Raw genomic sequence first — 13,191 nt, forward strand, 5'->3', positions numbered from 1 at the left:
GCCCTCGGGGACACCGCGACTCTTGGCTCTGCGTGTCGCCTCCCCCGGCCTCGCCCTGCCCTGCGCCGGGACCAGCGGGTGGCAGCTCCGCGTGTCCCCCCGCCGTCCCCAGTGTCCCCTGGCCGCTCCACGACCCGGGGGCTGCCTCCCTCCGCCACCTCCCAGCTCTGAGAGGGGCCCAGGCGTCCTGGCACCCCTGGAGCTGCTCCCCGCTCCAGCTTCTCTTTGCTGCCTCACTCTGGGGTGTTTTGGGGTTTTGTTTTGGAGTGCGCTCAAGGTGCGGGTGCTGCTGCCACCCCTTCTCCCCCAGTCCCACTGGTGCCCGGTGCTGCACAGGCGGTTGCGGGGGGTCCCACGGGCTACCCGGATGCCTGGGTTCCTGGGTGATGATGCCAAAGCGAGGGGTGCCACAGGGGTCCCCAGATACTGTCCCCTCTCCCTCGTAAACTCCCCCCGCTCCTCCCCCCAGGCAGAAGCTGCTGCCCCAGCCCCGGCCCCTCTCCTCTCTGCTCCCGCCTACCCCCTGGCCATCCCTCTGGCCATCCCTCCATCCCGTCCATCCCTCCGTCCCGTCCATCCCTCCTTCCTGCATTTCAGGACCAGGGAGCCCTGGGGAGGTGCTGCCTGGACCGGGTGTCCCTGCACCATCCGTTGCTGGGGTCCCCGGTGGGGGGGACGGGACACCCAGGGGACACCCCTGGCCCCGCTGGCCCTGTGCTCCGGCCCTTCCCGCGCCGCCCCCAGCATCTGGCTCCCAGCTGCGGGCGCCGCTTCCCTCGGCTCCCTGCTGATGTGGCAGCCGCGTCCCAGCCCTGTCCGGTCCCTGTCCCAGCTCTGTCCCCAGCCTCGAGGCCACCCTGGTCCTTCTCTCCATCACTCCCTGCACATGGGGACAGGGGGACCCTGTGTCCTGCCGAAGAAAGCGGCCATCCTGGGGGGGCATCTCCCACTACCAGGGCACCCTGGGCACCCACTGCCTCCATCCCACGAGATGGAGCCTAATGAAGGAGAAGGGCTGGGCGAGGAGGAGGAGGGAGGAAGAGGAGGAGGAAGGAGGGGACAGGGAAGGGCGGCAGGAGGGCAGAGGCCTCTCTGGCTGCCGGGGGGGTCCAGGGCCCCCTTGTCCCTGCAGCCTGGTCCCCTTGCAGTGTCCTGGTCCCCATGCATGCACAGGGGGAGGCTTGTGGGGTGTCCCACGGCAGCGTGGGGATGAGTGGCCGCAGTCCCTGAGGTGTCCCCGCGGTGTCCCCGCGGTGTCCCCGCGGTCAGGCGAGGTGAGGGCGGTGAGGCCGAAGGCGCGGTGCCGCCGCAGGTGTGAAGAGCCCCGCGGAGCCGCCGCACGCGGCCGTAAGCAGGATCATTCCGTTAAGGGGTTTATTCCCGACGGCTCCCCCGCCTAATGGGCTCAAGCTCTTAGCGAGGGATTCACCCTGGCGTGTCCTGCCGTGCCCCCGTGGACAGGGGGACAGGGGTCCCCAGCCATAGGGCTGCTGCTTGGGGATGGTGGGGGAGGGAAATGGGGCAACAGGGCAACTTTGACCCTCCCCAAATGGGCCTCCTGCCCAGGACTGGGCTTGTGACATTGTGGGAGTGGGACATGGGGATCCCCACCAAGGGGGACCCCAAATGGCTGCGTGTCCCCACCCAGGCTCCCTACCTGTTGGTGCGTGCCACGTGCAAGCCATGGGCATGCATGTTCTGTGCACGCATGCAGCAAGTGTGCACAGCATGCACTTGCAGGGCACATCTGTGCATGCAGTGAGGGTGCCCTGTGCCTTTGCACGGTGTGCTTGCACAGCATACTTGCATGGTGCATTTGCATGGTGCACTTGCACAGTGTGCTTGCACAGCATGTGTGCACAGTGTGCTTGCACGGCGCAATGGCATGGCACGTGTGCATGGTGTGCTTGCATGGCACACTTGCACAGTGCACTTGCATGGTGCACTTGCACAGTGCGCTTGCACAGTATGTGTGCTTGCACAGCATGTGTGCTTGCACGGGGCTCTTGCACGGTGCACTTGCACAATGCTTTTGCACGGCTGCAAGGGCCCCCACACTCCACCCCACGGCCACAGCGAGCGCCTTCCTTGCCCGCTGAAGATTACAAGGTGCCGGGGCGGCTGCAGGGCCTTTTTTGGGCTCCTAATTACACGGCAGCCACCGCCAGGCCGGAATTAAACCCAGGCGGGAGGCAGAAATAGCCGGGAAGGCAGGTGGCACCCAGCGCAGCCAGTACCTGTGCCAAACCCGGGCTGGAGGCTGGGCCCTGTCCCTGACACACGCGTGTGCACGTAGGGGACACGTCAATCTGCACGCGCAGCCTCATGGTGCTGGGCGAGTGGCCCCCATGTCAGTGGCCATGGGGTACCCGGTCAGGCCGTGGTGCCACCAGCTCTTGTGGGTGCAGCGTTGGCCAGGGGACACTGTCCCCAGGTGACCTCTTGCCACTGCCACCCTGCAGTGGGTGCTGCAGCCCCCTGTCCCCCTGTGCAGGCATCAAAGCCGCAGCTCTCCATGGCCCAGGGGACAATCCCAGGAATGCCTCGTGGGACAGCCGGCCCTGGGGGATTCTCTGATGTCTCGTAGAGGGCTGAGCCCGCCCTGCAAGCTCCCTCCCCGGCTCACATTTGGTTGAATTGGCAGCCGGGCCGTGGCAAGATGCCGGCAGCTCTCAAAGTCGCAGCGTTGCATAAGGCGCCTCTGCCAAGCGAGTCCAGCTGCCCGTGGTCCTGCCACCCCCTTTGGTGGGAACGCGGGGCTGGATGCAGCGGGGATGGTCGCGGCGGGGTGGCCGGTGCCGCGGCGGCTCCTGCACACACCGGGACAGCGCGGGCAGCACCGTGGGACGTCGGACGGGGCGTCGTGCCCCTCGCCCTCCCCGCAGCAGCCGCCCTGCCCGCCGAGCTGCGCTGCCAGCGCCGCATTTGCTTCTGATTTCCTGAGCTGCTGCTGCTGCAGACGGGGCCAGACGGAGCTGGCGGGCACGGCAGGGCGTCCCCGAGCCCTGCTCGTCCTCCTCCTCCTCGTCCTGCTGCCCAGGATTCTGCCACCGCCTCTCCCCCTTCTCTCCATTCTCTTCCTCTCTTCTCTTTCCATCTCTTTTTCTTTTCCTTGCTTTCCTTCTCTCTGTTCTGTGCAGCTCCAGCAGCAGGGTTCATGGGGTCTGCTGGATCATGCACGTGCATGCTTGCACACACATGCATGCACATACATATACTTGTACATACATGGACACAAACACCCATGCCTGGAGTTTTTCCTCACTGGAGCCCTGTTCCACAGGGGAAAGGAACCTGGTGCAGGTGGCTTTGTCCCTATCCGTCCCCCTGCTTCTGTCCCACCCCCTCCCCGTACTCCAGGCGGCCCAGTGGCCCCTTCCCCACGGCGGCCCCTCTGCTCCCTCCTTCTGGTCTGGCCCTTTCCCTTCCAGCTCTGCTGTTTGAAGCTATTTTTTCCACAGCTCCTGCCAAGAGCCGCTAATGAGAAACAAACGGGCTCCTCGGAGCGCTGCTGCTCCCAGCCCACACACCTCCGGCTGCCGCGGCCCCGCTCCGCTGGCGGCACCGTGTGAGCGCTTCCTTGGGGACCGTCACTTTGGGGACACGGCTCCTCTGTCGGGCACCACCAGCTGGGACATGGCTGCACCACACTGGGTCATGGAGCCCGGAGCATCCCCCTCCTGCCATCGGGACACGGCTGCTCCACCGGGCACCGTGTCCCAGGCTGGGACACGGCTCCTGCACCGGGCACCACTGTCCTTCCTGGCCAAGACGTGGCCCGGGGTGTCTCCATCTCATCCATCCGGGATGCATTCCCTGCCATCTCTGCCCTGGGACAAGTCATGGCCATGTCCCTCCCCCAGCACAGTGACAATCTACTGGCTCCGCTGACACTCCTTGGCCACAAGTGACGCGAGCTGCAGTGGGGCGCTGGCACCGGGGTCCCCAGCCCCATAGGGCCCTTGAGGGACAGAGACTCCAGGGCAGGGACATTCCGAGTTCCCGCAGCCTCCAGGCACCTCGATGTGCCCGGGCGCCCACGACAGGACCCCTGAAGGGACCCGGGACAATTGTCCCCATGGGAGGACTCGAACCGGCGGCCGGGCCAGCGGCGCCGTCTCGCCCAGGCCCCGTGACCTGGGGTCCGGCCAGCCCGGGAGGAGGAGGACGGGGCGGGGGACGGGGACACCGGGGCTTCCCGCCGGGACCGGGGAGTCCCGCGCCGGCCCCCGCGCCGGGTGCCCCGGCCCCGCCGGGCGCCGCAGCCAAACATGTGCCGGGCCCGGCCGCCTCCCAGTGATCTGCAGCTCCGCGGCCGGTCACATTTTCCACTGCACCGTGTTTGGGTTTGAAACGCGGCCGGGAGGAGGGGAGGAGAGGAGGGAGACGGAGCGAGATCCCAGGCGGAGCTGCGGCCGGCGGGGGGTGCTCAGCACGGGAGTGACAGAGCCGCGGCAGAGCCGCGAGTGGGATCCGGGGACGGGACCCATTCCTAGATATGGGAACAATTCCCAGGGATGCGAGCAAATCCCATGGTGGGAACGATTCCTAGATATGGCAGTAATTCCCGGGGGTGGGAGCAGTACCCAGGGATGAGAGCAATGTCCAGGGAAAGGAGGGGTCTGCAGGGATGGAAGCATCACATGGAGATGGGAGACATCCCCAAGTATGGGCACTTCCCAGAGGCGGGAATGCTGCTTGGAGACGAGTGCACCCATTCCTCGAAGTCGGGAGCTGCCGGGGCGCTGGGAGCTGATGCCGTTTTTGCTCCCCTCTGCAGCCAGCAACTCCAAGGGCACTCTGGGATGAAGTCAGCCTCCTCCTCCTCCTCCTCCTGGTGGGCATGGACATGCCGGTGGCAAAGCCGGGGGCTGGCGGCGGGCGCCGGGGCTGCGCGCGGTTCCTGGAGCGCGGGAGGCGCGTCCAGGCGCAGCCGGAGGCGCCGGCTCCGGGGCCCGGCTCCTCGCCCTGCTTCCTCGAAGGAGCCGCCGCCGCGTGCCAGGGTGACGTTGGTGGCCCGGGGCCGCCTGGCCCCGCTCCTGCCTGACCCGCCACGGCTCCTGCAGCCCTTTCTTGCATCCCTCCATCGCAGCCCAGCCCCGGAGCGCAGAGCCGAGCGCGCCGGCGGCTTCCTGCGGGGGCGGAGGAATTTGGCCGGAGCCGCTGGAGCTGAGCGGGATGGGGGGCCCTAGGAGCGAGCCCTGCCGCGGGGCTGCCCCCGGCCGCTGCAGCAGGATGGGACCCCCCAGCCCTGCTGCCCCCCGAGAGCTGCCCCGGCTTGGGGAGATGCCCCCTCCGTGATCGGCTCAGCCGGGGCGGCTCCGTCCTGGGAGCAGTGGAGCGGCCGCTCCCATCACTGATAATTGCTCCCATTCCTGAAAATTGCTCCTATCCCTGGGACCTGCTCCTGTCCCTGGGTTCTGCTCCTGTTCCTGGGTATCACTTCCATCTCTGGGAATTGCTCCTGTCCTCGGGAATTGCTCCTATCTCTGGGAATTACTTCTATCCCTGGGTATTGCTTTCATCCCTGGGAATTGATCCTATCACTGGATACCATTCCCATTCTTGGGAATTGTTCCTACCCCTGGGTTCTGCTCCTATTCCTAGATATCACTCCTGTCTCTGGGAATTGCCCTATCCTTGGGAATTGCTCTCAAATCTGGGAATTGCTTCTGTCCCTGGGTATTACTTCCATCCCTGAAAATTACTTCAAATGCCCCCATCTCTGGGCATTGTTCCTACTCCTGGGCATTGCTCCCATCCCTGGGTGCCATTCCTATCCTTGGGAATCCCTCAGGATGGCCAGGGATATGACCTCAGCATGGGCCCCGGGAGCATCTGCAGGAGCACCGGGCCAGCATCCAGCCCGACTCCCTGGCAGCATTCCGGGGATGAAGGGGACATGCGGGAATCAGGATGTGCTGCCAGCTGGAAGTCCCATGGGGCGGCCACGGCGGGGGCTTCCCGGGAGCACGAGCAGGTCCTGGAGGCAGCTCGGGATGGGGGGGATGGTCAGGGGGATGGAGCGGCTGGAACCGGGAGGAAAGGGAGCGACGGGAGGAGAGGAGCATGGAGTGGAAAGGGAAGGAGGGCTGGAAGCTGATGGGGATGGACAGAGGGACGGTGAGTTCCGGGATGGCCAGAGGAGGGATGAGGAAGGCACGGATGGGTGGAGGGATGCAGGGGAGGGGAATGCTGGAGGGAAGGGGGTGCTGAACAGGGATGCTGGAGATCCCACTTCACGGCTGGGGTATTAAATCCCACTTCCAAATAAAGAGGAATTCTCAGTTTTATCACAGAACTGTGCAGGTGGCACGAGCGCTGTCCTGGGGCAGGGCACTGTGCCCAGAGCAGGGGCAGCGGTGACAACCCCCTCCCCACTGCGGGATGGGACCATGGACCCCCGTTTCAGCCCCCCGACCCACCCCCATCAGCAGCGCTGGGGGGGTCGGGCCACGCGTGGGGCCACGCGGGGCTGGGGCGTCCCTGTCCCCCCGCGCCGCCCCCGCGGCTGCCGACGTGGAGCTGAGACGTGTCAGCGGGGGCGGGGAGCCCAGGGGGCGGCGGGGCCAGCCCCGAATTTGGGGAGGGGGGGCACCGGAGCCGCGGCAGGGTCCCTGCCGAGCTGCAGCCGTCCCGTCCCGGTTGTTCCCGTCCTGTCGCCGTTGTCCCCATCCCGTCCCCATGGGGGACGCGGCTGCTTGTGCCGGGGCGGGCGCTCCTGCGAGCGTGCGGGAGGGAGCAGCTGCGTGTGCGCGCGTGGAGCGCGCGTGTGCGCGCACATGCGTGTGCACAGGGGAGTGCGTGTGCGTGCGTGCACGCGTGTGTGTCTGTGCACGCGTGGGTGTCCGTGCCCTGCTCCCACCCCGGGGCCGTGCCTCAGTTTCTCCCTGCCGCCCGCCCGGGCTCGCACACGCGTGTGCAAAGCTTGGCACACGCGTGTGAGCGGGGAGGGGGCGGGAAGGCATCCGGGAACTCTCGCCCCCCCAAAACGGCCTGGTTGAGGGCTGGGGTGGGGGAAAGGACTTTTTTTGGGTTTTGCCCTTTTTCAGCCTTTTTTTCAGTCCTTTGTCCAGTGGCCCCGCCCCCTGTGGACAGGCCCCGCCCCTCCTGGTGTGGTCACACCTTCCCCTCTCCCCCCCGCAAATTTCCACGTCTGCCCCCCCGCCTCCCCCCACGCTTTCCTCCCCACTGCCAGTGCAGCAGGGCCTGGCCCAAGCGGCCGGGAATGGGACGTGGCGGGGATGGGGGGGACACTGTGGTCATGGGGGACACCATGGGGATGGGGAGACACCATGGGGATAGGGGACAGCATACGGATAGGGGAAAAACGAGGCTGGGGGACACCATGGGGATAGGTGACACCACGGGGCCTGGGGACACAGCAAGGCTGGGGGACACCATGGGGTTGGGGACCAGCACGGGGACACCATAAGGAGAGAGGACGTGGCAAGGACAGCATACGACCATGGATATGAGGGAGGCAGCAGGGACAGGGGGACGTGGCAGGCATGGCGGGGGGCATGGTTGGGATAGGGGGAACGTGGCAGGGATGAGGGGACCATCGGGAAGGGGGGAGTGGTGGGAACAGGGCAGGCTGCGAGGGAAGGGTTAACCCTCCCCCCCATCCCAGCCCTGCTCCAGCCCAGTGAAGGTCCCGGAGGCAGGAGGGAACTGGGATGAACTGGGGGGAGGGATGTTAGGAAGATGCTGACGTGGGGCTGGGAAGTGGCCAGGGAGGAGGAGGAGGAGGAGGAGGAAGGGCTGGGCTCGGGCTCCGCTGCTCCAGCTCCAGCTGGAGGGACCCTGGCGTCCTGGGCGGTGGAGCTGCAGGGGCCGGGAGGGGGGCACCCGTCCGGCTCCCCCCACCGGGCCCCAGGCTGAGTCCTGCCCTCGGCTGGGGGGGTCTGGCCCTCCCGGTGTAGCAGGGACCCAGGGACCCCCAGGTGAGAGGCTGGGGGTCAGTGCCAGGAGAGGAGGGACCCCCAACCCAGCTGCGAGGTCCTCGCCCGTCCCGGTAAACCGACCCCTCAACCCGATGCCATCCACTGTATCCCCTCATATGGGGGTTTTCCCCACACCCATCCCTTCATCCGTCCCTCGCTCCGTCTCTCCGTCCACCTTCAGCCTATTTGCTTGGTGGACCCCAGTCCCCTAAATCTAAGTGAAATCACTTATCAAAACAGGAATCACCAACCCCCCCAACCCAACAACCCCAATCCTAGAACCGCCAACGCCTGGCAACCCCAAAGCAAGAGCCCTACACAACCACCCCAGCTGAACGTTACAGCTTCAGCCCCACAACCCCAACCCCACATCTGCACCCCAGCAACTCCAACTCAACCCCAACACCTTCACCCCGAGACTCCAACCCAACCAACCCAACTGGGGCACCTTCACCCCAGAAACCTCAAACCAACACCGACGTCTTCATCCCTGAAGTTTCAACCCAACCCGATTCAACACAACCCAACCCAAATGCGGCATCTTCATCCCACCCCAACCTAGCTCGACATGAGCTCTGCAGAAGGGGGTATCTGTACCCATGTGCCACCTGCCATGGGCTCAGCGATGGTTTTTGCATCTTGCCAAGACCCTGTTACTCCATCCATGTGGATTTGCCAAATTCTTTGACTGCCCCCCCCACTCTCCTCCTCCTCGGACCTCCCTCCCAAAGAAAGACACCCCCAGAGCCCTGGTGGCAATGGGAGGCTTGGCTGGTGCTGGACACGGTGCTGGACGTGCCAGGCTCTGCCCTACGGACCTGCTTGGCTGCCAGCAGTGAGGGGCGACCCCACAGACCTCCCCAAACCAGAGTGTCCAGAGGGTCCCCCCATCCTCCCTGGGCATCATGACCACATGGAAGGACGGGGCTCGGCGCGGGGGGCGTGGGCGGTCCCGCGCCGGACGCCTGGGCCCTCTGCACCGCTGGCGGCTGGGGGAGGAGGGTGCGAGGCGGGCGGCCCCCACGCCCGTCCACGTGGCGCTGGGGCCTCTTCCCACGGCGGCGGCGAGGAGCGAGCGCGTCCCGCCTGCAATGAGCTCAGCGGGGAGAGGAGCCCGCCAGGCTCGGAGCCGCGCGGCCCCCCAAATCCCGGGCTCCTGATCCCCCTGCAGCCCCCGGCCCATCGGAGGGGGGTGCTGCATCTCCCCCCCAACCCCGTCCTATGCCGGTAGCATAGGGTGCTCTGTCCCCACCCTGGCTCTTGGAGCAGCACCCTCAGCACCATCCCATGATGGGATCTCTGGAGCGGAGCCCCCAGCCCCAGACCTGTCTGTCATGGGATTGGGGGCCACCTGGAGCTGGGACATTCCCCCCGGGGAGGGGGAGGCCTTGGGGACAGGGGCAGGGGGACCTGGCGAGGACCCTGGGCAGTGGGGAGGCTGAGGGGAGGCAGACAGAGCCCGGGGGACTGCGGGTACCCCCTGCATGGGGAGGGGGGAGACGCGTGGGGCCCCAGCCGACGGCAGTCGGAGCTGCTAAGTCTTCAATGAAATCGAAAAGGAAAAAGAATAATAATAAAGAAAAAAAAAGAGAGAGAGAAGAAGAAAAGAAAACTGGCATGGAAAATGTTCGGCGTGTACCTCAGCCCTCAGAGTTTCCATCGCGGGCTCTGCAAGCGGAGCCGGCTGCGAGGTGGCGCAGGGGCCCCGGCTGGGCTGCCCTCCCCACGCCAGGGGCAGCTCCCCAGGACCCGTGCTGCAAAATGCCCTTTCCTGGAGCCCCCAGCCTCAAAGAACCTCCAAACCCCGCTCCTGGGGCGAGGGGGACGATGTGTCCCCTCTCCTTTGGGGCTTACCTGACTAAGCTCAGTGCTGCTCCGGGGGTCCCAGGGTGTGGATGGGTCCCCATGGTCCCCAAGGTAGCTGGGCTGCTGGAGGCGAATCCCAGGAAGATGCAGGCTGGGGGCTCCCCATTTTGGCTATACACCCCCCAGGGCTAAAGTGTATTGGAGGGTCTGGCCATCCTCAACCTCAGTCCATCTCACGGCGGGGTCACCAGCCACAGACAGCCCCCAAAGCCACCCCAGCATCACCAGAAACCCAGAGGATGCAGACAGAGGGACAGAGCCATCGGAAGGGGGGGGACCCGGGGGTCTCCCATGGGACGTGAGCGCTGCCTCCGCTTCCGGAGCCTCCCGAGCTGCCCCCGCACTTGTGCAGGGCCCGACGCGGGAGCCCTGGCAGCGACGAGGCCAATTAAACCCTGGCCCTGCTGCAATTAGCCGGCGCACTCGCTGCCCGTGATTACGGGTTCGGCGCGGCCGCCGCGAGCAGCCACCAGGAATAGCCGGGGCGGTGCCGGGCTGCGGCCGCGGCCCGGGGGGGCCCCGCCGCCCGCGGGGAAACTGAGGCAGCCGCTGCCTCCCCCGCGGAGCGTCCTGTCCCCTCCCCCGTCTCGGGGCCCAGGCGTCCGGGGACCCCCCGAGCGCGGGTGCTGGTGAAGCAGGGCCCGGCCGCGCTGCTGGGAGCAGGATGCTTTTTTTTTCGGGGGGGGGGCGGGGATTGGGGGAATTATTTGTCCCCCCCCAAGTCCCACCTGCCCCTAAAGCCCGAGCTGGGATCGGCGGCAGAGACGGGGGGTCCCAGGGGAGGAGCCGGGAGCCGCGGCGGGGCCGGGGCCGGGGCTGGAAGCGGGGCCGGGACGAGCCGGTGGCCCCCGGGCGGGCCGCGGGGCCGGGAGCACGGCCGGGCTGCGGGAGTTAATGCGCTCCATGTGCCGGGGGGAGGTAACTGGCTCCAGATGCCGGCGTCGGCTCCAGCTCCGGCACAGCAGCCCCCGCCGCCTCCCCCGTCCCCCGCGTCTGCCCCTTCATGGGGACAGGGATGGGGACAGGGATGGGGACATGGATGGGGATGTCCATCTGCTCGGCCCTCTCCCACTCCCCGCTGGTGGCCACTGATCCTTTGGGGCCATGTCCCCCTCCCACCCAGCCCAGTTGGCACCAGTGAACCCAGTGGGGAGTGTGGGCCGGGGGAGGGGGGGAGAGGGCAGCCCCTGTGGGGACAGGGGACCCCATCACTCTGTTGTCCTTGTCCCCATCCCTGCCAGGTCCCCGCGCCGGGCAGGGCGGGACCCCCATCCCGCCCCCCACCGCAGCCGGGACAGGCCCAGGCCCCGGGGCTGGCGTCTCCCGTTTCGCTTCCTAGGATCCTGATGGCTTTTCCAGGCTTTTATTATTATTATTATTACTATTTTTTTTTTGAAGCAGGATTTCTTCCCATTCTCTTTCCCCTCCCTCATCCTCCTGCCCCCCCCAGCCCCCAGCCCCTGCACCGAACCCTCCTGCATTCCTGGGGCGGGCGGCCGGGGCTGATGAGGTGGCATTGGCCCCCCTGCTCCCTCCCGCGCTCCATGCATATAAAAAAACGATGACATTCTTTTCTTTTCTGTCATGCTGCAAAAATTAAAGACACATCTTCAAGCTGGAGCCCGGCCAGGGGTTTTCGAGTCGCAGAGGCATGATTGGAGGAGCCCTCGCCTGCAACGTGTCTCGGATGCATAGATACAGGCTTGAAAGGCGGCCAGCTGCTCCGTGTGCGTGTGCGCGCGCGTGCGCGCGCGCTTGTGTCTGTGCAATGCACGGATAACTCCTTCGGCTGGGGCTTTTTTTTTCGCCTTTTTTTTTGCTTTGCATTTAATAGCAGCTTGGAAAAAAAGACCTGGAGAGGTCACTGGTGGAGCCGTTTTCTCGCTCTCGCCTTCGACGTGTCTCTCCCCGCCGCCCCGTCGTTGCATCGTTTCATTTTTTCTTTTCTTTCCCCACATCGTTGCAAAAAAAAAAAAAAATTGGTGCTCCTGCTTGGATGCAAAGTGGGGGGGAGCTCTGGTCCTGTTCTGCCCCATGAGGCAGTGGCACCGCAATGACCTGGCAGGCTGATGAGTTTGCAAGTGCTCAGCCCTGATGGTGCAGCTGGGATGAGGGGGCAGCTGGGCAAGACCCCCCTGGGGTAAAATAGCAGCTCCCTATGCTGCCCTGGGACTCTCACCCCGGACGCCTGGGCCCACGAGCTGCTGCAAAGACCCAGGAGGGGACCCCGAGCCCCGGCAATACCCAGGCCACCGTTAGCAGGATATGGCCACAGGGACTCCCGGGGCAGACAGCCCGGCCCAGACCCTTTGGCTGCTCTCCAGGCTCCTGCAAAGGGGCTGTTCAACACTGCGTTTTCCTTAAAAAATCCCTTAAAATTGAACGTGTCCCCCCACAATGTGCCACATCACCTGGGGGACACGCGGCGAGTTCCCGCACCCTGGAACTTCCGTCCCCCTCTGATCCTGGCATCTGCCACGGCCCTGCTAAAATACATATATAGAAAAATATAGATATATATATTTATATTACTCTTTTTTGGTGTGTAATTACACCCTCCCAAAATTGCACAGTATATTGTGGATTATTGTCAGCGAGCTTTTTCTTTTTCCAACCAACGTGGCTCTTCAAATGTGGAAAGAGCCGTGGAGGCGTGCCAGAGGGGAGGAAGAGCACAGAGAGGGAAAGCAGAGACGGAGGGAGTGGGGAAAGAGAGAAAGAGAGAGAGAAAGAGAGAGAGAAGGAAAGAGAGAAAGAGAGAAAGAGAGAGAGAAGGAAAGAGAGAAGGAAAGAGAGAAAGGAGAGAAAGAGAGAGAGAAAGAGAGAAAGAGAGAAAGAAAAGAAAAAGAAAGAGAGAAAGAGAGGAAGAGAGGAAGAGAGGAAGAAAGAAAGAGAGAAAGAGAGAAAGAGAGAAAGAGAGAAAGAGAGAGAGAGAAAGAAAGAAAGAAAGAAAGAAAGAAAGAAAGAAAGAAAGAAAGAAAGAAAGAAAGAAAGAAAGAAAGAAAGAAAGAAAGAAAGAAAGAAAGAAAGAAAGAAAGAAAGAAAGAAAGAGAAAGAAGGAAAAAGAGAAAGAAAGAAAAGGAAAGAGAAGGAAAGAAAGAAAAGGAAATACAGAAAAGAAATAAAAGGAAATAAAGAAATAAAAGGCAAAAGAATGAAAATAAAGTAAAAAGAAAGGAACGCTCGCCCCCAGGGACCCCACCCCAAGCCAAGTTGCCCCTTGCTGCTTGTGGCAGAAGGGTTGGTGGCCCCAGTGTCCCCCTTGGTGCCTTGGCCAGCCTGTGCCAGATGCTCCTGTCCCCTGGCTTGCCCTGGGTTTTGCTTTTGCAATGTTGTCCTGGGGTCCTGGTGGCATCGTCGGGGCGGCCACCCCTCTGTG

Source organism: Tinamus guttatus, unplaced genomic scaffold (genome assembly GCF_059628265.1).
Source record: "Tinamus guttatus ecotype Peru unplaced genomic scaffold, ASM5962826v1 Tinamus_guttatus_pri_ptg000463l, whole genome shotgun sequence".
NCBI classification, from domain to species: Eukaryota; Metazoa; Chordata; class Aves; order Tinamiformes; family Tinamidae; genus Tinamus; species Tinamus guttatus.